The sequence below is a fragment of the Zootoca vivipara genome, chromosome 7 (genome assembly GCF_963506605.1).
Source record: "Zootoca vivipara chromosome 7, rZooViv1.1, whole genome shotgun sequence".
NCBI lineage: Eukaryota > Metazoa > Chordata > Lepidosauria > Squamata > Lacertidae > Zootoca > Zootoca vivipara.
In genome coordinates, this window is record NC_083282.1 from 74,933,395 (window position 1) to 74,957,411 (window position 24,017).

Consider the following 24,017-nt stretch of genomic DNA (forward strand, 5'->3'; position numbering starts at 1 on the left):
CTGGGCTACAAGCTGTCAGACAAGGGGCTGGCGATGGACAAGGACAAGGTGCAGACCATCCTGGACTGGCACAGCCCCAGGACGCGCAAAGATGCCCAACGCCTACTAGGCTTCGCTAACTTCTACAGGAAGTTCATCAAGAACTTCTCTCGTGTCACGGCTCCCATCACCGACTGCCTGAGAGGCAAGCAGAAGTTCAGGTGGACACCAGAGGCACAAGCAGCGTTCGAAAGCCTCAAGAGAGTATTCGCTTCAGACCAGCACCTGTTCCACGTGGTGCAGGATGCGCCCCTACGCCTGGAGACAGATGCTTCTGATAAAGCTGTGGGAGCGATTCTGTTGCAACTGGACACCAACAGAGAGTGGAGACCCTGTGCCTTCTTCTCCAGGAAGCTGACCCAGCCTGAACGCAACTACACAGTGTTTGATAGGGAACTTCTCGCGATCCACGCTGCGTTCCAGCACTGGCGACACTTCCTGGTGGGCGCCAAGCACCCCATCCAGGTGTGCACAGACCACAAGAACCTGGAGTTCTGGAGAAACGGCCAGGGTGCTCAACCAGCGGCAGATACGGTGGGCAGAGTTCTTCTCGAACTTCAACTTCTCCATCCACTACATCCCGGGGGAGCAGAACGTCAGGGCGGATGCCCTCTCCCGCAAGCCAGAGTACATGGAGGAGGAGTTGCCACCAGCACCCAGGCACGTTTTCCCCCCATCTGCATGGTCATGCGGTGCAGCAGTGGTGAGCGAGGCAGAACTCACAGCACTGACGGCAGCGGATGAATTTGCCACCCGCATCCTCAGAGACCTGAGAGGGGGGAGGGAGCAGGCCAAAGACTTTGAGGAAAGGAGGGGTTTGCTTTTTTACAGGGGAGCCCTGTACCTCCCAACCAAACAGCTGAGAGGTAAGGTTCTCAAGCAGATGCACGACAACCCAACGGCGGGTCATTTCGGAAGGGACAAAACCACTCACCTAGTCATGAGACACTTCTGGTGGCCAGGGGTGCGGGAGGATGTTCGGGATTATGTCAGGGGATGTGACACCTGCCAGCGAGCAAAGGTGGTCAGAGCGCCACCAGCAGGTTTGCTGGAGCCATTAGCCACACCGCACAGGCCGTGGGAAGTAGTGTCCATGGACTTCATCACAGACCTGCCGTCGTCCAGGGGCAAGACCGCAGTGTTGGTGGTGGTGGACCTCATGTCCAAAATGTGCCACTTTATACCGTGTGCCAGGGCGGTCTCGGCAGAAGAGACGGCCAAACTGTTTGTGGACCACGTATTCCGACTGCATGGATTGCCTTTAAGAGTTATTTCGGATCGTGGCCGCCAATTTGTTTCCAGGTTCTGGCGACGGCTAATGAACCTCCTGCAGGTGGAGGTCAGCTTGTCGACGGCTCGGCACCCGCAGACCAATGGACAGGCGGAGCGGGTCAACGCCATTCTGCAGCAGTACCTGAGATGTTACGTCAGCCAGAGGCAAACGGACTGGGTGGATCGCCTGCCACTAGCAGAATTTGCCTACAACAATGCGGTGCACGTCTCCACAGGGGTGTCGCCCTTTAAGGCCAACTACGGGCGCGACCTCAGATCTTTCCCGGAGAGGGAGGGGGAGGAGGAGGAAGAGGGCCCACAGGCAGAGGATTGGGCAGAGGACCTGGAGACGGTGCACCAGCAGCTCAGAGAACACTTGGAGAGGGCCAAGGAAGCGTACAAGAAGGGGGCAGATCGCCACAGGCGGCCGGGAGAGGTCATCAGGGTGGGGGACAAGGTTTGGTTATCCTCGGAAGGTCTTCCCACCAGGGGGCGATGCAAAAAGTTAGCACCCAGGAGGCTGGGCCCCTTCACGGTCACGCAACAGGTCAACCCGGTAGCCTTCAGGCTAGCACTGCCGGAGGACATGAGAGTGCACCCAGTGTTTCATAGATCACTGCTGTCGCCGTACAGGGAAAGTACCAGGTTCAGGGACAGCGATCAACCTCCAGAGGGAGGGGGGGAGACGGGAAACGCCCGACAGCTCAATGAGGCAACTGAGATTTTAGACTCAAGGAGAGGGGTGAGAGGGCTGGAGTACCTGATAGCATGGGAGGACACTCCGCCATCCCACAATGAGTGGATACCGGCCACGGAAGTACCTGAGGAATTTTTAGTGGAAGAGTTCCACGCCCTGTTCCCCCACAGGCCCAAGCCCTGGCACATGGAAAGGGAGGGAGAGGGGGAAGAGCAGGAGGAAGGGATAGCAGGTAGCAGCTCCCCATGGAGATGGGAAGCGGAATTTGAGGACACGGAAGAAGAGGTGTGGGTTTCACCGAGGTCGACGACGTCAGAGGCAGGAGAGGACTGGCAGAACATTTTTACTCCCACCAGCTCTGATGCCACTGACTTCTTGGGGTTTCCGTCTTCTCAGGGGGAAGGAGAGAGATCGCAGGATTGGGGGGAAATTTTCACACCCACAGGCTCGGATGCCACGGACTTCTTGGGATTTCACTCGTCCCCAGCAAGCAGAGAGCCACTAGGGAGGGGGAGAGAGGAGCCTGGGAGGGGGGTGGATGTGAGGGACAAGGGATACAGGGAAGTCCCTCCCATCTTAAGTTCCAGCCCATCACCAAGCGCTGGAGAGAGTAAGGAGAGCTCTGCCTCCAGCGGAGAGTCAGGAAGTGGTGTCCGAGGCTCAGGCAGGGTTGTGGAGCCCATGCCTCAGGTGGGACAGGAAGTTGGACGCACGGGGGGGAGGCCAATCCCCCCAACTCCCGAATTGCGACGCAAACGTAGGGGGAAGAGGTTGGGTCTGCCAAAGTTGTGGTGCTGGAAGAAAACGCGCCAATCGCCATTCGGGAGTTCTGACACCTCACCTTAAGGATGCATTTTCATTGCTCTGAACACTGTAAATAATCAGCACTTAATAAAAGCCTTAAAAGACCATGCTGGAGTCGTTACTCTAGAGTAGCCACACCAAGCCCTCTGACACCCTGTTTCTCATATTTTAAGACATACGCATAAAATAAGCCATAGCAGGATTTTTAAGCATTCAAGGAATATAAGACATACCCCGAAAATAAGACATAGTGATAGGTGCAGCAGCAATGCCGGCCACAGCAGGAGAAGGAAGAAAAAAATAAGACATCCCTTGAAAATAAGCCATAGTGTGTTTTTTTGAGGAAAAAATAAATATAAGACATGTCTTATAATATGAGAAACACGGTAGAAGTATTCCTTTAAAGGAATCCCGGGCTCCACATGTTTGTCTGTTTATCCCCGCTAGGGGTCAGGACCACGCATGAGCCTTGGGGAGCATCTGGGGAGAGGACAAAGAAGGGCTTGTGCTTACTTACTCACTCCCCTACTAGGCTAGAGGGAGTCAGATCTGTCCCAGGCGGGAGACAGATGGCTGGGAACCAATGACTAAGCAACCACTCACATTTTGATTGTATTTTAATAAAAAAGTTGTGGCCAAATTTTAATGCCAAAAACCTTAATAAAAATTATGGTGTCAGTGTGAGTTATTGGGGGTGCCTCGGCACGCAACCCGGGCCCAGCGGTCGTCAGCCCCCGTCCCAGGTGTTCACCTGGCTTACTCCTGGCTGCTGTCCAGAGTCAGCGCTACCCTAGGTACCTTTTGAACCAGAGCCTATGCAACCACTCACTTCATTTGTAATCAAGAAAGTTGTGGCCTAAATTCTGCCAAAAGCCAAACCTAAAATTTGAGTCCTGTCTGAATTTATTTCTAGGCCAGGTTAAAGGGTCTCTACACGCAAATATGCGGAGTGAGTGAGCGCTTACCTGCCCATTTGTCTTGCATTCCAATCCAATATTATGCTTTGAAAGAAATCCCATGGGTTTTATCAGGAGTGATCTCTGTATAACGGATTCAAACTAGTGTGTTTGCTCTCTGAAAGATTCAGGCCACCTCATAAAACAATTGTGGGGGTTACCGAGGGCCGTTTTTCGTTGCTACTTAGATATTGACAAAATCCAGGTCTTGGTGGGTGTGAAAGCTTAAACTGGAGGAAAGGGGGTAAAAAACAAAACTGCCCATGATGAAACTGCCTTTTCTTTTGAAAATCTATACTGTGGCCATGCTTGCTGTGCTGTGCAAAGTTCTGGTTCCTGCAAATGATGCTGTAGGAAAGGTAGAGGTGCAGAAAAGAGCAATGAAAATTGTCAAAGGATGGGAAAACATCCCTATGAGAAACGGCTAAAAAAACGGGGCTTTATACTTTAGGGGAAGAAAAGTAACTTAGACAGGGAAATGATAGAGGGGTATAAAATTGTACATGGTGTGACAAAAGAGGATAGGGAGATGTTTTGTGTGCATGTGTGGTCATATGAGAACTTGGGAATTATCCAATGAATGATAGGAAATTCAGAACAGACAAACGTACTTCTTCACACAGTGCATAGCTAAGGTGTAGAATTCACTCCCACAAGATGCATTAGTGGCCACCAGCTTAGAAAGTTTAAAAAGGAGAGTAGACAAAATCTATCAAAGTTGCACTTTCCGGAACAAAATGAGAACCAAAACACAGCTATGCTTTGAAAGTTGAACTTATCTGCATTGTGTGATGCAGTTCTCCAACTAACCAACATTTAGAAAAATGCATATATTCAGGAGAGTGCATAAAAATCACTTTATCAGTAAACACACACACACACACACACACACATGCCAAAGTGCTCTATAGTAGTAGTAGTGCTCTAATATGCAGAAATGTGCATATTACTCAAGGCTGCATATAGAAAATGCATTTATTCTGATGAATTTTTATGAGGATTCTTTTTGGAAAAATCACAATATAATTTGAGATGTGTAACAATTGGTATAATAATGCACTTAGTATGCAAAATTTTTATTTATTTATTTAAAATCATTTACCAGCAGCTTAATTTTTGAATCTGTTAAGTGTTTATACAATATAAAAACTAAACAATATCATTAATATAAAAACTAAACAATATCATTAAAACAAAAATACCAGGCAAAACCAATAAAACAGCAGCATAAAATCTTATAAAAAACAAAACAGAGGATTGAATTACATAAACGACCTCGGCCCAGTATTCCTGAAGAAGCGTCTCTACCCCCACTATTCAGTCCGGACACTGAGGTCCAGCTCTGAGGGCCTTCTGGTGGTTTCCCTCACTGCGAGAAGCGAGGTTACAGGGAACCAGGCAGAGGGCCTTCTCGGTAGTGGCGCCTGCCCTGTGGAACGCCCTCCCATCAGATGTCAAGGAAATAAACAACTATCTGACTTTTAGAAGACATCTGAAGGCAGCTCTGTTTAGAGAAGTTTTTATTGTTTGGTGTTTTATCGTGTTTTTAATATTCTGTTGGTAGCCACTCAGAGTGGCTGGGAAAACCCAGCCAGATGGGCAGGGTAAAAATAATTTATTACCATTATTATTATTAAGCAGGGCCCAGTCTCTGGGTCAGGGAAAGCCTGGGTGAAAAATATGTCTTTTAGTAGAACTGGGCCCAGAGTGTGGTGGGGCGCATGGGGAACTCTCTTCCTGACAATATTATGGTTTAATATGGGAATTAGGAAAAATGAAATCCACGTGGATAAACTCAGCATCAAGATTTTCTGAATATTCCACCCCTGTTCCAAGCTTCCCCCACAACCATTGAGGCGGCAGACTTTAAAAAGAGAATATCATGGTGTACACATTGCTCCGCAGTTTGCCCTGCTTTCACTTCCCTCTCCTTCCTCTGCTGTTCCTGTATGGATTTCTTGACTTGGAAGCACCTTGGGAAAGGGACCTATTCTCTTGTGCTTGTACCATGCATTCCACTGAAGATATGTTATAACAACAGCAGTAATGGCTTTTGCATCATGATCTTGGTCTTAAGGCCAAACCTGATGTGATGTGAAATGTGTTTTTGCATTTAATGTGGAGATTATAAAAAGAAGAAATAGAATCAGCTGGGGAAAGAGCTTGGAGTGTGTGAGTGTATGTGTGTGAATGGAGTGGGAAATTAACCCCTTCTTCCCCTGCAGTAGTCTTAAGGAAACTCCTTCATTTGAAACTGATCCTTGTTTTGGGGCAGGGGCACACCTGCTATAGTTCCAGGGAATATCAACCCCTCCCAGCTGATACTATTTGCATTTTTCAAAACCTGCTATGGGCCATGTCACCAGACCCTCCAAGTATCCCTATTTTCCAGGGACAGTCCCTGATTTACAGAAGCTGCCTTGGTTTCTGATTTGATCTCAGAATGTCCTGCTTTTCCTTGTTGTTGTTGTTTAGTCGTTTAGTCGTGTCCGACTCTTCGTGACCCCATGGACCATAGCACGCCAGGCACTCCTGTCTTCCACTGCCTCCCGCAGTTTGATCAAACTCATGTTCGTAGCTTCGAGAACACTGTCCAACCATCTCGTCCTCTGTCGTCCCCTTCTCCAAGTGCCCTCCATCTTTCCCAACATCAGGGTCTTTTCCAGGGAGTCTTCTCTTCTCATGAGGTGGCCAAAGTATTGTAGCCTCAGATTCAGGATTTGTCCTTCCAGTGAGCACTCGGGGCTGATTTCCTTCAGAATGTTAGGCTGTTCCTATTGTCATTGGATAAATGTTGGAGAGTATGGAGTTATGTGACCCCTGAACAAAGGAGATAAGTAGCTATAGAACCTTTAGAAGACATCTGAAGGCAGCCCTGTATAGGGAAGGGTTTTTTATGTTTAACTTTTTATTATGCTTTTTATATATGTTGGAAGCCACCCAGAGTGGCTGGGGCAACCCAGTCAGATGTGTGGGGTATAAACATTATTGTTGTTGTTGTTTAGAAGATCCCTATTTTCATCCAACAAATGTTGCAGGGTATGTGTCTCCTCCTGACTCTCAACATCTCCTCCTGCAGTTACTCCTGTACCACACTCTCAGTTCAATAAGGAGTATGTATGCTCTATGTGTTACATCTTAATCCCTGTTCTGCCAAGGAAGGACTGGTTTACATGCGTCTTTCCTACCCCCATTTGATCTTCACAATAACACTGTGAGCTAGGTTAGGCTAAAAGAATGGCAGCCGGCCCAAGGTTAACAGGGGGTGGGAGGCGCCCACAGAGCAGGCTGCTTGTCCTCCGACAAGCTGCTTGCTGTCTTCCATTATCTGATGCCTGAGGCAGCCAGCTCACTCTACCTAATGGTAGGGCTGGTCCAGAAACATATAGAGAAATCTAAGAGTTTCTAACTCAGTGATGGCGAACCTATGACACACGTGTCAGATGTGACACACAGAGCCCTCACTGCTGGCACATGCCCCATCGGCCCATTCGTGCTATTGTTGTTGTCCCCCCCATTTGTTCTTCCGCTCCTCCTACAGCTTGTCTCCGCTAAAGCTTGTCTCTCCTACACAGCTTGTCTCCGCTGTTAAAACCTGGATCCTTTGTTGTTGCTGGTAGCCAGAGATTGGTTTTTTAACCCTTTCTGTGCTGTTTTTTCTGATGCTTTGGCAGACTGTGATTGGGTGTAACAGCATTCATTTATTTAATCCGTTCTGTGCTGGAGTTTTTGGCGCTTTGGCAGACTATGTCGGTGCTGCGTGTTAGTTCCAGCGAAGGTATTATTTGTCATTTATTTCTGTTCTCTTTCCCCCAAAAAAGCACAGCAGCTTTGGGGCATCCCCCCCAAAAAGCAAAGCAACTTTTGCACCCCCCCCAAAAAAAACCTCCAAAACTTTGGTCAGCAGCTCCCCCCAAAAATCTCAACAACTCTGGGCACTTTGTGATAAATAAGGGGTTTTTGGTTTGGTTTGGTTAAATAATTAGTTTTTGGTTTATTAAATACAGTTACAGTATATATTACAATTATACATTTTTGTTATTTAAACTATAAATATCACGAAATTATGTTTTTTTTCTCAAAGTGACACACCACCCGAGTTATGCTCGGTTTATTGGCGAATTTTGACACACTAAGCTCAAAAGGTTGCCCATCACTGCTCTATCTGGAGTAAACTTAAACTGGGGTGCATCCTTAGAGTGGCCAAGTTGCTCTCTGAGGATCTACTTTGCAGGAGTGTCTATTTTGGCTCTGCTTATCCTCTGCTTAAATACTTACACATAAAACAAATATTGCAAAGACCAAATGAGTCTCTCTCTCTCTCTCCAGCGCTCTCGCTTCCAAAGGAAATGAAATTCCACCACACTGCCCTGAGAACATCTCACCACGTGGGGAAGGACCATGTAACAATACAGAGAAGCGTTGCCCCGTATTGTATAACTCGCAGAGTTGAGGGAAAGCAAGTCTGAAACCAGTGAAGAATCCCATATTATAAACCTTATGCCAACAGCCACCCTGCTGGGCTCAGGAAGCAGAAGGAAGCGGCTGTAATTTTCTGGAAATACCAAGGAAGAAAGGAGGCCAAAACCACAAATGTGAAAACAGCCAATGGCCCATACTTAAGATTTTATCAAGGCTGTTCACTGACTAAGTGTCCCCCAGAGGGATTTGATCCCGCCTCATTAGATTTCATAGTTGCTCAGGGGAAGGCAGCATGGGAACCAGGCAGCATGTCAACCACAGAACTGCCATGGCTGCTGATATCAGTTCCTTTGTGCCCTATGCTAGGTGTCATTTAATGAGGTGTCAAAGACCAGTATGGGCCAGGCCGATTCCATGTGCAGTTGCAAATCAATGAGCTTCTAGAGGGGCTCAATCATCCATTGGAAAAAGCAATGGAGAAGAGAAGATGGGAGGTGGTACAACAGCCATCTTTAAATGTCTGAAGGGTTTTTGCTGACCAAGGTTGTGGGTTTCCTTTGAATCTTATTGCTCACCCTGGTGATGTACTTTCTGAATGTCTTCGCTGTTTCACTTTTCTGCTTTAGAAAGTACACAGCACAGTCCCTCGAAAAGTCACCCAGAAAAAGTAGTATGTCCTTATTCAGGCATAGGCAGCCTTGGCTCTCCAGGTGTTTTGGAACTACAACTCCCATGATCCCTGACCCCTGGCCCTGTTAGCTAGGGATCATGGGAGTTGTAGTTCCAAAACACCTGGAGAGCCAAGGTCGCCTATGCCTGTCCTTATTTTTTCCCTAGAGAGGGAACATAAAGTGGAACACACACACCGCCGCAGATTACATCTAGCACCCTGGTGATTCTCTTTTAGGTGCACGGAGGGAAAGAAGACTCCACACCTTTCTCAGTGATGCAACTTGCACACTTGGTTGTGGCATATCTTACATACAATTTCATTAGTTGCATAATGAAATCACGATGTCAGCCTCTTCATTTTCCACAGTTGGACTCTATTTCTGTAGCCAGTTGTGTAAGACAAGAGTTGACATAAGGACGAGAATCACATTCCTTTGCATCTGGAACTGGCAGTCGTCCTCCTGTGTTACTATAGAAATGAGGAAACCAGTGCAAGCAATTCAGATTTTGTGCAGCTTGGCTGGCAAGCCTGTGCCCTTGGATGACGATGCCAGTTGCATCTCAAATAAGATTTTCAGCATACCCTCTGATATTTGCCAAATGGAAACAGATACACTTGCTTTACATTAAAGGAGGAGAGCATTTATTGAATGTAAGCAAGCAGTATGAAAAACAGCTTTGTGATTGCCACGTCCCTCCAAACCATTTGGGAAACCTTGACTTCAGAATTTACATTTCCCTCCCACTTAGAAAATGCAAATATTGTTCCCAAGGAAACTAAACAACATCTAGAGTTTCAAGTAAGCTTCATGCACTAGCAAGATTATTAGTTCTGGCATCATAAACAAATAAAGGAAGATGATATTGTAATCATACTTAACGTATGTAACAGAGGCAAAGCAAGCATGAACCTTGTGAGGTGGGCTGGCTGCCAAGCAATCTCCTTTCTTTCCATCTGTTTCTGCAGCCATTGTGGCTTGTGAGATGCAGGGAGTCCCACAACATATGGCCTATTAGCTTGGGAAGAGGTCACTGCCAGCTGATTTCCAGCTTGATACCCTTACTCTGTCTCTTGTAGGGCCACCTCAAGACACTTTGCTGTCTGGTATGAAGGACAAGAAAGTGTTTCCTCACCCCCAACCCCATCCATGTACAGACACTGATTGGTACAGCCCCATTCGGAATTCTCTTCCTCCCTTGTGGCAGCAATAAGCAGAGGAAACAAGGTAGAGTCCTTTTTAAATGACTTTATTAATTCATAATAGCAAGAGACAAAAGGATGCAACAAGCCCTGACAATGACGTTGCTCCAACTGAGCATCTCCTCCCTTCTTCCTAGCAACAGCATTTCCATTTGCGGTGGCTGCTCATGGCCAAGTGCCTCTGCGTCCTTTGTTCCTGCACCCTTAGCAAACGCGAGTTCTAGGAGAAGGGAGGGTCAGAAATACTCTCCAGTGACAACGTGTCAGCTGGCTGCTCAGCCTCCCCTCCCCCCTTCTCCTAACACTTCCCAACTCTTTTGTTCTTCTATCTCTGAGCTGTGATCTTCCTCAAACCCCTGCTGTAAATCAGTACTGCTTCCATCTCCTCTGGAAGAGTCAGGAGAAGGGGGGGTGGCAATCTCCACCATTCCTCCTCAATCTCATCCCCTTCAGTCATGTCTCTGACAAGTGATGGGACAGCATCCTCCATCGAACCTCAACGCAGCAAGCTAGCTTAGGGGACGCAGGGCACACTTCTTCCCGTAGTGCTGGCTTCCTCAAACTCGGCCCTCCAGATGTTTTTGGCCTACAACTCCCATGATCCCTAGCTAGCAGGACCAGTGGTCAGGGATGATGGGAACTGTAGTCTCAAAACATCTGGAGGGCCGGGTTTGAGGAATCCTGCCATAGTTCATAGTAGTAGTAGTAGTAATTATTACGGTATTATTATTATTATTATTATTATTATTATTATTATTATTATTATAATACCCCACCCATCTGGGTTTCCCAAGCCACTCTGGGCAGCTTACAGAATATAAAAAACATAATAAAGCATCAAACATTAAAACTTCTCAATACAGGGCTGCCTTCAGATGTCTTGGTTACAGGTAGGTAGCCGTGTTGGTCTGGGTCGAAGTAAAATAAAAAAATTCCTTCAGTAGCACCTTAAAGACCAACTAAGTTTTTATTTTGGTATGAGCTTTCGTGTGCATGCACACTTCTTCAGATACCTTCTAAATGTTGTTTAGTGCTTTATCTCCTTAACATCTGAAGGAAGGGTGTTCCACAGTCAGGACGCCACTACCAAGAAGGCCCTCTGCCTGGTTCCCTGCAACCTCACTTCTCGCAGGGAGGAATCTGCCAGAAGGCCCTCAGAGCTGGACCTCAGTGTCTGGGCAGAATAATGGGGGTGGAGACACTCCTCCAGGTATACTGGGCCAAGGCCATTTAGGGCTTTAAAGGTCAGCACCAACACTTTGAATTGTGCTCGGAAACACACTGGGAGCCAATGAAGATCCTTTAGGATGGGTGTTATAGTTAAAACAGCCTTCAAGGAGGATTGGAAAATATTTGTAGACTATTAAAAAAAGTATTGTGGACATGTTAGTACACTAGCAGGCTTGGAGTAAATTCAGCCATTAAAAGTTACTTTGAGAATAAAGTTAAGAAAAGAAGGTATAGATAAATTATAATATGCAGTAAAGGTAAAGGGACCCCTGACCATTAGGTCCAGTCGTGACTGGCTCTGAGGTTGCGGCGCTCATCTCACGTTATTGGCCCGAGGGAGCCGGCATACAGCTTCCAGGTCATGTGGCCAGCATGACAAAGCCGCTTCTGGCAAAGCAGAGCAGCGCACGGAAACACCATTTACCTTCCCGCTGTAGCGGTACCTATTTATCTACTTGCACTTTGACGTGCTTTCGAACTGCTAGGTTGGCAGGAGCTGGGACCAAGCAACGGGAGCTCACACCATCGTAGCAAAAAATAATCATGAGGAAACCATGAAAAGGTGGGAGGGAAGTCAACTGTTTAAGTGAATGTATATGGGATAATGTTTGATTAACTGTATTTTATTTGTGTAAAATATACAAATAAAAATGATCCCCTTCATGGATCAATGCCCTGTCGTGGCGAAGGGGCTTGAATAACTCAGAGAAGCTATGAGCTATGCCATGCAGAGCCACCCAAGATGGACAGGTCATAGTGGAGAGTTTTGACTAAACGTGATCCACCTGGAGAAGGAACTGGCAAACCACTCCAGTATCCCTGGCAAGAAAACTACATGGAAAAGATTGAGGGCACTAGGAGAAGGGGACGACAGAGGACAAGATGGTTGGACAGTGTTCTCGAAGCTACGAACATGAGTCTGACCAAACTGCAGGAGGCAGTGGAAGACAGGAGTGCCTGGCGTGCTATGGTCCATGGGGTCATGAAGAGTCGGACACGACTAAACAACAACAATTTTATTTGTGTAAAATATACAAATAAAATCTTTTTTAAAAGAAAAAAAGATTTCATCTCAGAGTGCTTCTTGCTATGCAAGTTTTCTACATGGGAATATGTTTATCCATAAAGGTAAAGGTAAAGATACCCCTGACCATTAGGTCCAGTCGCGGATGACTCTGGGGTTGTGCACCTACCTCGCTCTATAGGCCGGGGGAGCCGGTGTTTGTCCGCAGACAGCTTCCGGGTCATGTGGCCAGCATGACTAAGCCACTTCTGGCGAACCAGAGCAGTGCACAGAAACGCCATTTACCTTCTCGCCGGAGCGGTACCTATTTATCTACTTGCACTTTGATGTGCTTTTGAATTGCTAGGTGGGCAGGAGCTGGGACCGAACAATGGGAGCTCACCCCGTAGTGGGGATTTGAACCACTGACCTTCCGATCAGCAAGCCACCACAACGCCACCCGTGTCCTATGTTTATCCATAGGAGCATTCAAAAATGTGATCCCTTCCTGTAGACTCATTTTAGTATATTGCATTCTGTTTCACCTCAAAACTTTACTACAACAGTCTAACTGTTCAAATATATGAAAGGATGTCATATGGAGGAGGGAGAAAGATTGTTTTCTGCTGCTCCAGAGAAGCGGACACGGAGCAATGGATTCAAACTTCAAGAAAGAAGATTCCACCTAAATATTAGGGAGAACTTCCTGACAGTAAGAGCTGTTCGGCAGTGGAACTTGCTGCCAAGGAGTGTGGTGGAGTCTCCTTCTTTGGAGGTCTTTAAGCAGAGGCTTGACAGGCATATGTCAAGAATGCTTTGATGGTGTTTCCTGCTTGGCAGGGGGTTGGACTGGATGGCCCTTGTGGTCTCTTCCAACTCTATGATTCTATGATTCTAACGCATATGTAAATCCGTATTATTATCACCCCTGATTTTGGGGGTGAGGTGGACTGACCATTTGGTTATTGAGGCAAAGGACCCCATTTATTTTTTCTAGCCAATGAAAAGAAACCTATTTGGATAATGCTAAGTGTCAGCTGGCTCTATGGAGCATCCTGATCTCCACTTTGCTCAAAGCCCCCCCCCAAAAAAAGGAAATTGGTTTTGGGCTCTTATTCAGACTCAGCATTCAGAGATCTTTAGGAATAACTGAAGAGCAAACATTTGGGCGACACGCATCCAAATGCAGCCTGCCTTTCATGGGGCTTATTGCACAGCTCCTGCCATAAGGTCTGTAGTGAGGGCAGGCAAGATACATACTGAAGAAGGATGGATGTACAACTGGATTCCCTGTAACTCTCTGTTCCCAGCCAGCCAGGAAGAAGCAAGGAATTAAAGCGAGGAGGTTAAATTCAATATTGCCAGCAGGAAAGCCAACAGTAAATAATAAGTCAGCCAAAGACAAGAAAGAATTCATAATCCAAGCCCACAGGGATACCGGTAATTATTTCAATATCAGCGTATCCATCTCCTCCTCATTCATTGTGAGACGTGCTTTCTAAAGGCTATCTCAAATCCTGTGCAGTAATTGTCTCTCCTGCTTTGCTACACCACGCCATCACTGGAAGTCTGGACAAGAGTGAATTCCTGAACCTTGCCATCAATTAAACCTCATCATTTGATAAGCTCTGTCTGATATCATCAAGCAGCACAGCTGGGTTTATTATTATTATTATTATTCCTGCAAAATGTTAAAGCACGCTATTCTCATTCTGTGACTGTTTAGTCTTTTTGCATGATTGTAAAAACCAAGTCTGATCGCTGTGATCCCATGGGGCTTGTGTGAAGCAGCTGAATTGTTAAACACGCTCTGATCAGAGTGCAGTTCTGTCTGCCTTTGTTCCCCTTGGCAAACTTTGCTTTGAGAAAGAGCTCAGCTCCTCTCCTAAATTATTTATAGCTGTGTTGTGTAGTGAATGTTGTGAGCCAGTACCGGCAGACCTCCTGTGCACCCCCTCCCCACACAGTGATGGATATTTTTTCCCAGGCACCCTGTTTATATAGACTAGAGCTTTCGAACATAGCAGTGAGTCTATAATCGGTAATTCATGTCCGCACTGGAAGTTATCCTTACTTCCCAGCTCAGGTGGCACCGATCTGAGCTATTCACAGAGCTAATCTGTTTGCTTATCTGCCTTCTCCACAGCCTGCCCCTACAAAAAAAAAAAACGGTACTTCCTTTGTGTATCAATTGCACTAGGTTAATCCAAGGAAATGGGTAGCACTCAATGAAAGTGTGCTGCAGCAAAGTGCCTTTGGAGCAATAGCTCTACGGGTAGGTGATTTTAGTGAGACAGGCTAGGTCAGGTTGGTGTAAAATGCTCTCTATAGACAACCTTGGCTAATGCTGTAAATGAAGCACAGTGTTTTGAGAAAGTCCTGTGTACATGTCCCATTAGAAAGACCATATGTGGGCAAACAGTAGATTGGGATTTACTGGTAGATCTCTGAGTCATTTGCAGCAAGACTAGCAAGAATTCTGTTTAGCAACAGCTTAGCAACCGCAAAAAGACCTCCCCTCGCATTTGGAATTATGATGCTGAGATGAAGAAAGCTGAGAGGGGCAGACCTTTGTGTGCAACAAGTTCTGGCACTGCATCCAAATTTCTTGGCTGAGTTATGTGCTCACAGGCACCCTGTTTCTTAATTCTAAGAGTGTCATCCTCCCCAGGCCACAATTTTTCACCTTGGTCTGATTGGTGTATTTCAAGGTTCTATTTAAAAAGATAAACACAACCCTGAAGCCTTCCTGCCCCTGAAAAAGACTATTAAGGCTATTCTAGGGAACTAAAATTAAAGAATAAATTCTCCTCCCAAAGGAGGCCAGGGTGGCAAGCAGAAACATGACAGCTAAATAAAACATTCTAAAAACAACAAGTAAAAACCTCTAAAATCAGATACAGTTCAAAGCATTATTCAAAACATTATTTCAGGCAGTACACTCAGGGTTGCCCAGCACAGCATTCTTCAGGAGCCGAGTGCCTAGATAAACAGGAATGTTTTCAAATTCCTCCTGAAAGATTAAAAATGATGGGTGGAGAAAGGCACACCTCACTAGGGAGGGCACTCCACAGCCAGGAAGCCACCACTAGAAAGGCCCTGCCATGGGTCAGCAGCACCAAACAGGGAGGCCTCACCTGCTGATCGTAGGGCCTGTGATGACTTATATTACCTCTTTTAGGTACTTGGGTCCCATGCAATTTAGGGCTTTATATGCTAGTGCAGTGGTGACCAAACATGGCCCTCCAGCTGTTTTTGGACTACAACTCCCATAATCCCTAGCTAACAGGACCAGTGGTCAGGGATGATGGGAACTGTAGTCCCAAAATAGCTGGAGGGCCAAGTTTGGCCACCACTGTGCTAGTACTAACACCTTGAATTGGACCCAGTAGCTCACTGGCAGCCAGTGTGGTGCTTTCAGGACTAGTGTCGCATGGCCCCACTGGGCTGTCCTACTTACCAACCTAGCAGTTGCCTTCTGCACCAGCGGCAGCCTGCAGACCATCTTCAAGGGCAGCCCCACATTGATTACATTGCGGTAGTCCAAGCCGGAGGTCACTGGAGTATGGACAACTGAGGTTAGAGTATCCCAGTCCAGGAGCAACTATAGCTGGCAAACCAGCCTAAAGCTAGGCAGAAGCATTATTGGCCACAGAAGCTACTTGAGACTCCAGTGTCAAGCTGGAATCTAGGCGTACTCCCACACTATGACCCTGATGCTTCGGGGAGATTGTAAGTCCTCCCAAATACAGGGCACACACCTAATTCCCAGACACGAGAACCACCTGCCCACAACACTTCAGTCTTTCAGGATTCAGCCTCAGTTTATTGGCCCTCATCCAATTCATCACTGCCTCCAGACACCTTCACAGACTTTCCTGATTCTGATGGACTAGAGCTGTGTGTCATCAGCATACTACTAATGACCCCTTGCTCCAAATCCCCAGAGGACAGCTCCCCATGGTTTCATAGGACACACAATGGACCTTTGAGGGACCCCCGCAGCCCAAAAGCTATGGAGAACCAGTGAACCGGTCCCTGTTGACTTACCTGCACCTCAAAGTATTGCTGACCGATAGTAAAGGGATGTGGGGTGTGAAACAGCATTGATATTTCCTACCATTGTGTTCTTTTGGGTCACTATAATAATTGCTCTTTGTGCTTATACATCACTTTAAACGTTTTAATCTTAGAGATAACCAAGCCCACTCTGCCAGTATCAGCAATTCAGGATGCATCTCCAGCATCCATGACAGAATTTCTTCCAGCCTCTTCAGCAATGCCTCCAGTAGAGGAGAGTCCATAACCTCCCAAGGTAGTCTGTTCTACTGTCATTTCTCTGCATATTTAGCTGAAATCCGCTTTCCTCCAAATACCACCAACTGGTTTTTGCGCCATGGAGTAAGAGAGAACACAACTGCTCCATCTTTTGCATGATAGCCTTTCAGATACTGTACTTAAAGACCACTATCATGTCTCCCCTTGATAGACTATTCTTCAGGTTAAACATACCCAGCTCTTTCAACCATTCCTTGTAGAAACTGGTTACCAGATTCTTCACTCTCCTATTCACCCTCCTCTGGGTATGCCCCAATTTATCAAACCCCTTAAATTGGACACTCAGAACCAGACACGGTACTCCAGATGGGACCTGTCTGACCTTTGCAGAACAGAACTATTACTTCTCATGATATGGACACAGTGTTTCTGCCAATGCAGTTCAAGATAGCTTTTATAGCAGGAGCATTGTGCTGCTGGTTCATGTTCAGCACATGACCACATAAGACAACTAGATCCTTTAAACATGTACTTCTGCCAAGCCTGGTCTCCTCATCCTACAAAAAGGTAAAGGTACCCCTGACCATTAGGTCCAGTCGCGGGCGACTCTGGGGTTGCACACTCATCACGCTCTATAGGCCGAGGGAGCCGGCGTTTGTCCGCAGACAGCTTCTGGGTCATGTGGCCAGCATGACTAAGCCGCTTCTGGCGAACCAGAGCAGCGCACAAAAATGCCGTTTACCTTCCTGCTGGAGCGGTACCTATTTATCTATTTGCATTTTGACATGCTTTCAAACTGCTAGGTTGGCAGGAGCTGGGACCAAACAACGGGAGCTCACCCCGTCATGGGGATTCGAACCACCAACCTTCCGATCGGCAAGCCCTAGGCTCTGTGGTTTACACCACAGCACAACCCACGTCCCTTCTCCTCATCCTATATATCTGCCATTATTTTATTTTATTCATTTTGTACCTAAATGCAGGACTTTCTCTCTGTTGTGTTTATTCTTTTTTCATTTAATTTTTATTAAAGTTTTTCCAAGAAAACAAACAATCAAACAAAGATAAAATGATAGACTTGGCTAGGTAAGTTAACTGGAAGGGTAAGAGAACAAAAAGACCAGAAAACCCAGAAGGAGTGGTCTAAATTTTCGGAATATCTCAAAGGGATTTTCTAGCATAATGCATTCTTGTATGCAATTTTCACTAATACAGTACAAGCATTCTATGCACAGTTTGCCTCGGTGTATGATTTTTTGGTAGACATTGCCTGGCTGGAAAACCACTTTGCAAAATTCAGTGAGGTGCTGATTTCAAGGGGGGGCTGTGTTTGGGCCCACCCATTGTTTCAGAAAGTGTGAATGAGGTAGATTTGCCTTTAAATGCTAAATCAATCCCTAATACCAAGTAAGACTATTAGTCTATATAGCCCAGGATTGTCTACTTTACCTTTACATTACCTCTCCTTGGTCTCAGGCAGAGTTCTATCCTACCACCATAACTGATCCTTTTAAGTGGACAACTTGGGGATCTTATGCATGCAAAGCATTTGCTCTGCCACTGAGCTATGATTCATTCCCATAGCTCTTTAGCCATTAGAGTAGCTCATTCCATGGTCTTGAGACTCAGACAATGCTTTAGCTCTTAACAGCCGCAGCCAACACAATGAATTCCATCAGAGGCATTTCAGGTGCAAAGGTATCCCTTCTTTCTATGGCTAGCAATGGACTAGTCTGGTTTCTGGCATTGTATGCCATCTAGTGGAAGCATTGCAAAAGAATATTTTGTTGACTTGCAAAGCATGATTGCATTTCCTCTGCTCATGCTTTGAAATGTATACAAGAGACGGAGGAGAAAGGGTGAGTGCAAAACAGGTAATAAATGTGTTTCATTATATCCTGGATGAAGAATTTAATTTATTTTCAAAATACATCTTTTCCAGCAACACTAATATCATAGTAGCGCATGGTTTGGAGGAAATGAGTTTTCCTAGTTCGAAGGGATGCTATTCTGCACCTAAACTCAGTTTAGTTTCTTTCCCTGCCTGTGCCAGGCACAAAGCTTCAGTTCTTGAACCAACCTACATAGCATGGCCTTTCATGTAGAAACTCTTCTCCTCTAATCCCAAATTAGCTGAATTTGGTTGTGGCTCTGCAGAGAGAAGGAGAATGTGCAACATGAGTTCGAGGCAACTCCTGGGTTGGAGGGCTGGATGTGGAATCAGGGAGTGTGCCGGCTGGCGATCCATTCTGGGCAATAGCCAATCCACAGCAATGCACACAAGGAAGAAGGAACAAGGAGAACCCTGCTAGCCCCTTAACGAATCCCTCAGTACGTGTGTGTGTGTGTGTGTGTGTGTGTGTGTGTGTGTGGCTGGCTGGCTGGCTGGCTACAGGCACACTGGGGAGGAATGTGGCCAACACATGTCTCTCTTTCTTACCCATTTTTGGCTGACATTTTAAACAGATTCCTCCCATCTTTGAGCTTTTGCTTTGGCATATCAGATTCCTAATACTGAATGCAGAGTTTGCATCTCAAAACAACAACAACAACAACAACACACACACACACACACACACACACAACGCAACACAACACATTCATACAGTATTGAGATTGCCATGTGGTAGTGGTTGCACAATTATCATGAACACCTATTGGCCAGCAGGTCATTAATGATGGGTATTAGATCTGCCCCTGTCCGTGTGGCACTTTGCAACCTCTCTCCTTCTCTTGCTCTTTCAGAAGCTTTTAGCTTGGCATTTTTAAAGAAATAATGGTGCCTAATGTTATACCTAACAGTTAAGAGCCAAGATCTTAACCAGAAGGCCTTTGAGCACAGTTTGAGGGGGAGGGGATGAAGAATTACCAGTATCTCCACCAGGATATGTTGAAGAAAATCACCAATGTGCATAAATGTGCACAAAACTGACACAAAAGAGTAGCGAAAATCTTTCCTAACGGTTGTTTTTGCAGTGGTGGTGCCACATATCACGCCAGTGTAAACATTACCGGCTCAAAATGCAGCTAGCTCATTCTTTTTCTCAATTTGGATCAAAGCTGATTTGAGAAAAGTGTTAAAATGCAGTATTTCATAAGAACTGGCAACAATAGGTGCAAGATAAATATTGAAATATTGTTACACGCCACAGGGAACCACTGCCTGCCAACCCCCTTACAAAAGAAATGTTGCCAACCTGGCACCCCAAACAGCAAGTCCAGTTCCCATTTAAATTTCCCCAAGTATTCCAGAGTGGCACTATGTCATAGGCATTGTGGGAAATCAAAATGGCAGCTGGCTTCAGAATGCCAACCAGGTGTTCCAGGATAGGGCCTCTGGTTGGCCTAGGAGCCTTGCCCAATAGTGCATCAATCTTCCCACTTTAGATCAGAACAAAAAAAAAAGTTCTTTATGACCTTTGTATACAACAGAGGTGAGGAACCTGTGGCCATAAAAGATTGCCAGACTCCTTAACTCCCATCAGTCCAGAGCTAGCATGGCCAGTGGTTAGGGATGGTGGTAGTTGTAGGCATTACTAAACATCTGGGAAGCCACAGGTTCTCCATCCCTGCTGTGGTGGTTCCTTTGGAGATGTTCTTCCTTTGCCCTCCATCCTGAACATATCTGGTGGCCTCTCACTCATATACAATTTATATAAACCAGTCCAAGAAGGGTCTTCCTTCCTCAGCATCCTTAGCCAACTCAGTAAAGATGCAGCTGCAACCTGTGTGTGAGAGTGTGTCTTGTGTTATGTGTTTGTATGATTCAGCCGAGAAAAATAAACTTTTGGTCTAGTCTGGTTATGAAAGCAACGATGTCGCCTGGAAACTATGCAAGGCCAAGAGAACATCCTGTATCGGGAGGCGGACGGGAATGGGAGGACGGCGGCTCAGATTGAATTCAAAATCAGTGGGAAATATAATTACTCCGGCTCCAGCCACGATCAATCTGAGTTACTGAAGTGCCTGTAAAGAGGCTGAGAATTCAAAGCATGCAAAGTAATTTGTAAAAGGTGTTTGGCTTAAACGCAAAGACATGTTGTTGCGTTTGCTGTGTAAGGCTGGATGGGCCCGGCTTCTAGTAGGTGGCAGCTTGTGAACCATAAAGCAGTGTTTCAAGGGTAGGAAAAGATGATGGGACTCAAGCTTGCCTGGACACAGCATTCTCTGATCTGGAAGCCGTTTGCTGTAATCCTTGATTATGAAAACTCCCTGTTGTCATTCAGTGGGGGGCAGAAACTCACATCCACATCAAACACTTAAAGCACATGGCTTCCTCCAAAGAATCCTGGGAACTGTAGCTTATTAAGGGTGCTGGGAATTGTAGCTCTGTGGGGGTAAACTGCATCTCCCAGGATTCTTTGTGCTTTAATAGTATAGGGTGAATGTGGCCACACTGCACTTGATTGGGGCACTTTTGTTTCTTCCCAGTGTCCCTACACAAATTAAGCCCTAGGGTGAAGAAATATTCAGCATAGCCCAACAAAATGTCTGTGTATAAGATGCTGCCCTTGCCATTGACATTGTCCAGTCAAGAAAACCCATAGGGTCTGCACCACTGTGCAAGGAGAGGTCAGACAAACAGCAGTTCTGTCCTTGATCCTACAGGAAGCAGGTGGGACAAAACATATCACCCAAAACAACTGAAGCAGATGTGTCTGATTGGCACAATTTCTTCCACTTTGGACAGAAGAGCTCACAAAGACATTTAGGTCTCCTGCTTAACGTGCCTCTGCCCAAAAGCTTCTTGTCCTGTCACTGATTTTCAGTTCTGTTTCAACTCTTGTCCTCTCTTTTCAGATCAGTTTCCAGATGGGAACAATACAATGTGAAATAACTAAGGCAGGACCCTGGGGAGGCTGGGGAATTTGAAGAATTTCTTAGTAGAATGCGGCGGCAGCCGAAGTTTCCATTGCCTGCATCTCCAAATATGAGAAGGAGAAAGAACTCAGCCTCAAGCAGACATGGCTAATGTGGAAAGCAGAAGTCTGTCTCCTGCTCCCTGGACCTTCAGAGAGGAGGGTACCTACAGAATTCAAGTGGGGAGCCTGAAGCTTGGGGGGGGGAGCTGAACTCACCCAACAACTTCCCTGTTTCTATACCTGATTTGTTATTTTTTAAACACACCCACCAATGTTGTGAAGTGGCTGCAATGGCAGGAGATGACGGGGAGGAGCATGGGTGAAGGTTGCTTGGAATTTGCTGGGGCCAAATGACACATTGCAGCGGAGATGTTGTCTCTTTAATGCATCTCTGTCTCTTTCATGCTTTCACATACAACACCCAGAGAATTCAGTATCCCATTCTGGAGCTTCCAGCATAGGGGCTGGAAGGAAAAAACTGCCACCCTGGGCCCCTTCAAGAGGAAAGGTGGGATAGAAATCAAATGAACTATAGAAAATTGGGGGGAGCCTATATCCACCTCTAGATCCCACTCTGGTACACCTGGTTAACATTATGCTGATTTCCTAAAAGGGATGCTGAGAGCTAGATCAGGGGAGGAACCATGCTGCATTGGACAGGATTGGACTTGATGACCCTTGGAGTCCCTTCCAACTCTATAATTATGTGGTTCATGTGCATGGTGCTTGGGCCAGAATTTGAGTTACTTCAGCTTCAAACCCTGAGCACAGGGAGCTTTTGGAACAGACGCATCACTTTCTGGTGGCTCAGAATGCGATCATTTCAGCATATGAGTGACAAATGGGGTTGCCAGACTCAATAGAGGACAGGACTTCTGTGCCTTTAATTGCCCTGCTCTCTTTTGAGTCTGGAAACCTTAAAGAGAAACCAGCAGGCCCTTTGTTTAATTTCCAAGCAAAGGGTCTGCTGGTTTCTCTTTAAGGATTCCAGACTCAAAAGAGAGCAGGGCAATGAAAGGTACAGAAGTCCTGTCCTCTATTGAGTCTGGCAACCCTAGTGACAAATAAGGTTGCCAGACAAATAAGGAGCCTCCCAGAACCTGAGATTCTGGGAGGCTCCTGAGATCTAGGGGTGGCCCAGTGATGTCACAGGGGGAGACCCTCTTTCCCCTCAACCACCATGTCCTTTTGTGACATCACAGGAGGGCCACAGACAACGGCAACAGCTGGACAAGCATCAGCATGGCCTCCCCAGGCCTGGCCATTGTGGGGCACTTGAGCCTTATTGGCCATGTCAGTGATGGAGCCAGGGAACTTCTGCAAAAAGTGTGTTGTGCAACCTGAAAGTTTGCTTCCAGATTGGACATTATTTAGCAAAGCAAAGTACACCACACCTGGAAGAAGAAGGGGCAGCTATTGGTTTGAGGCCAAAGATGGACCCTAGTAACAGACACTAGAATGCGATATCCAGGTGTTTATGACAAGGTTCTTTCATAGCCTGCTCTACTAATTTTGATGGATGGATGGCAAGGATGCGGCTGAATGTTCATTTGCCAATGAAGTGCATTCCTCTGTCCTCTCTCTCTCTCCCCTCTTCCCATTGGACCATAAAAACACATGCTGGGAAATAGCTGAAAGGAAAGGGAGGAAGCCCTCTGTTTTCTTTTCTAAATTTGGGCCAGCTGGAGCTGTTTGAAGCATTTAAAAATAGCCATGAAGGGAACCTGCCTAGTTCCTGTTTGCTTCTCTCTTCCACCTTTTTTGCCCCTCTTTGCACTCCTTGCAGCTACAAGAAATAAACTTTGGCACATAAAGCAAATACTACCAGATCTGGATCGTATTCTGAGCCACCTGAAAAGGGGTGGGGCTGCTCCAATGGCTCCCTGTGCTCAGGGCTGAATATGCTGCATGCCTGAGGAACTTTTGGAGCCAAAGTAACTCAAATTCTGGCCCAAGCACCATGCACATGGTTCCTGCCCTGATCTAGCTGCCAGGATCCCTTTTAGGACATCAGCAGAATGCCAACCAGGTGTTCCAGAGACGGGTCAATAGGTGAATTTAATCCTTTCACCCCTGCCCTGTTTTAATCTCCCAACCAAAAAGCTGAGGGGTGCAATTTCAAGTTCTATAACATGCACATTTAGGGTAGTGCCATGCAGACTAGCAATAGGTTATAAAGCCCACTAGGCATAGTGGTTCATAAAGACTTCTGTTTCCAATAATGACTACAATAGTACAATAGTACCAGGTAAGATGAGGAGAGTACCTCGGGCGGCAGGATTCACAGGAGCAGCAGATCCGGCCTCCAAGGAATGATTGGCAGCAGGAGTTAAGGCATGTTCCTTGGGGGCCAGGTCTGCTGCCTCCTTAGCAGCCTCCCATAAGGCCACCTCTATAGTATAAGAGGCACTGCTGGTCTCCTGCCACCTTTGTTCCCAATGTAGATCTTTATTTCCCCACTTGTTCAGTGTAGATCTTCACTCACCCCTTCTTCCCATTTTGTGGTTTGCCTCAGGTGCCAAAATGTCTTGGGCCTAGGGTTGCCAGACTCAATAGAGGACAGGACTTCTGTGCCTATAAT

The 24,017-nt window shown here is 46.3% G+C and overlaps 1 long non-coding RNA gene across 3 annotated transcripts in view; it reads left to right on the plus strand.

Annotated features, from left to right (window-relative positions):
• Window positions 1-22,280, plus strand: part of LOC132592454 (uncharacterized) — a 33,476-nt gene extending 11,196 nt beyond the window's left edge. For 2 of the 3 annotated variants that reach the window (XR_009557935.1, XR_009557937.1), the window contains exon 3: window positions 21,375-22,280. This is a non-coding gene — a long non-coding RNA (uncharacterized LOC132592454). Of the gene's footprint in view, window positions 1-8,097; window positions 8,872-21,374 lie in introns of those variants that run through there. The other variant, XR_009557936.1, reaches the window with a different exon arrangement.
• The last annotated feature ends 1,737 nt before the right edge of the window (window positions 22,281-24,017 follow it).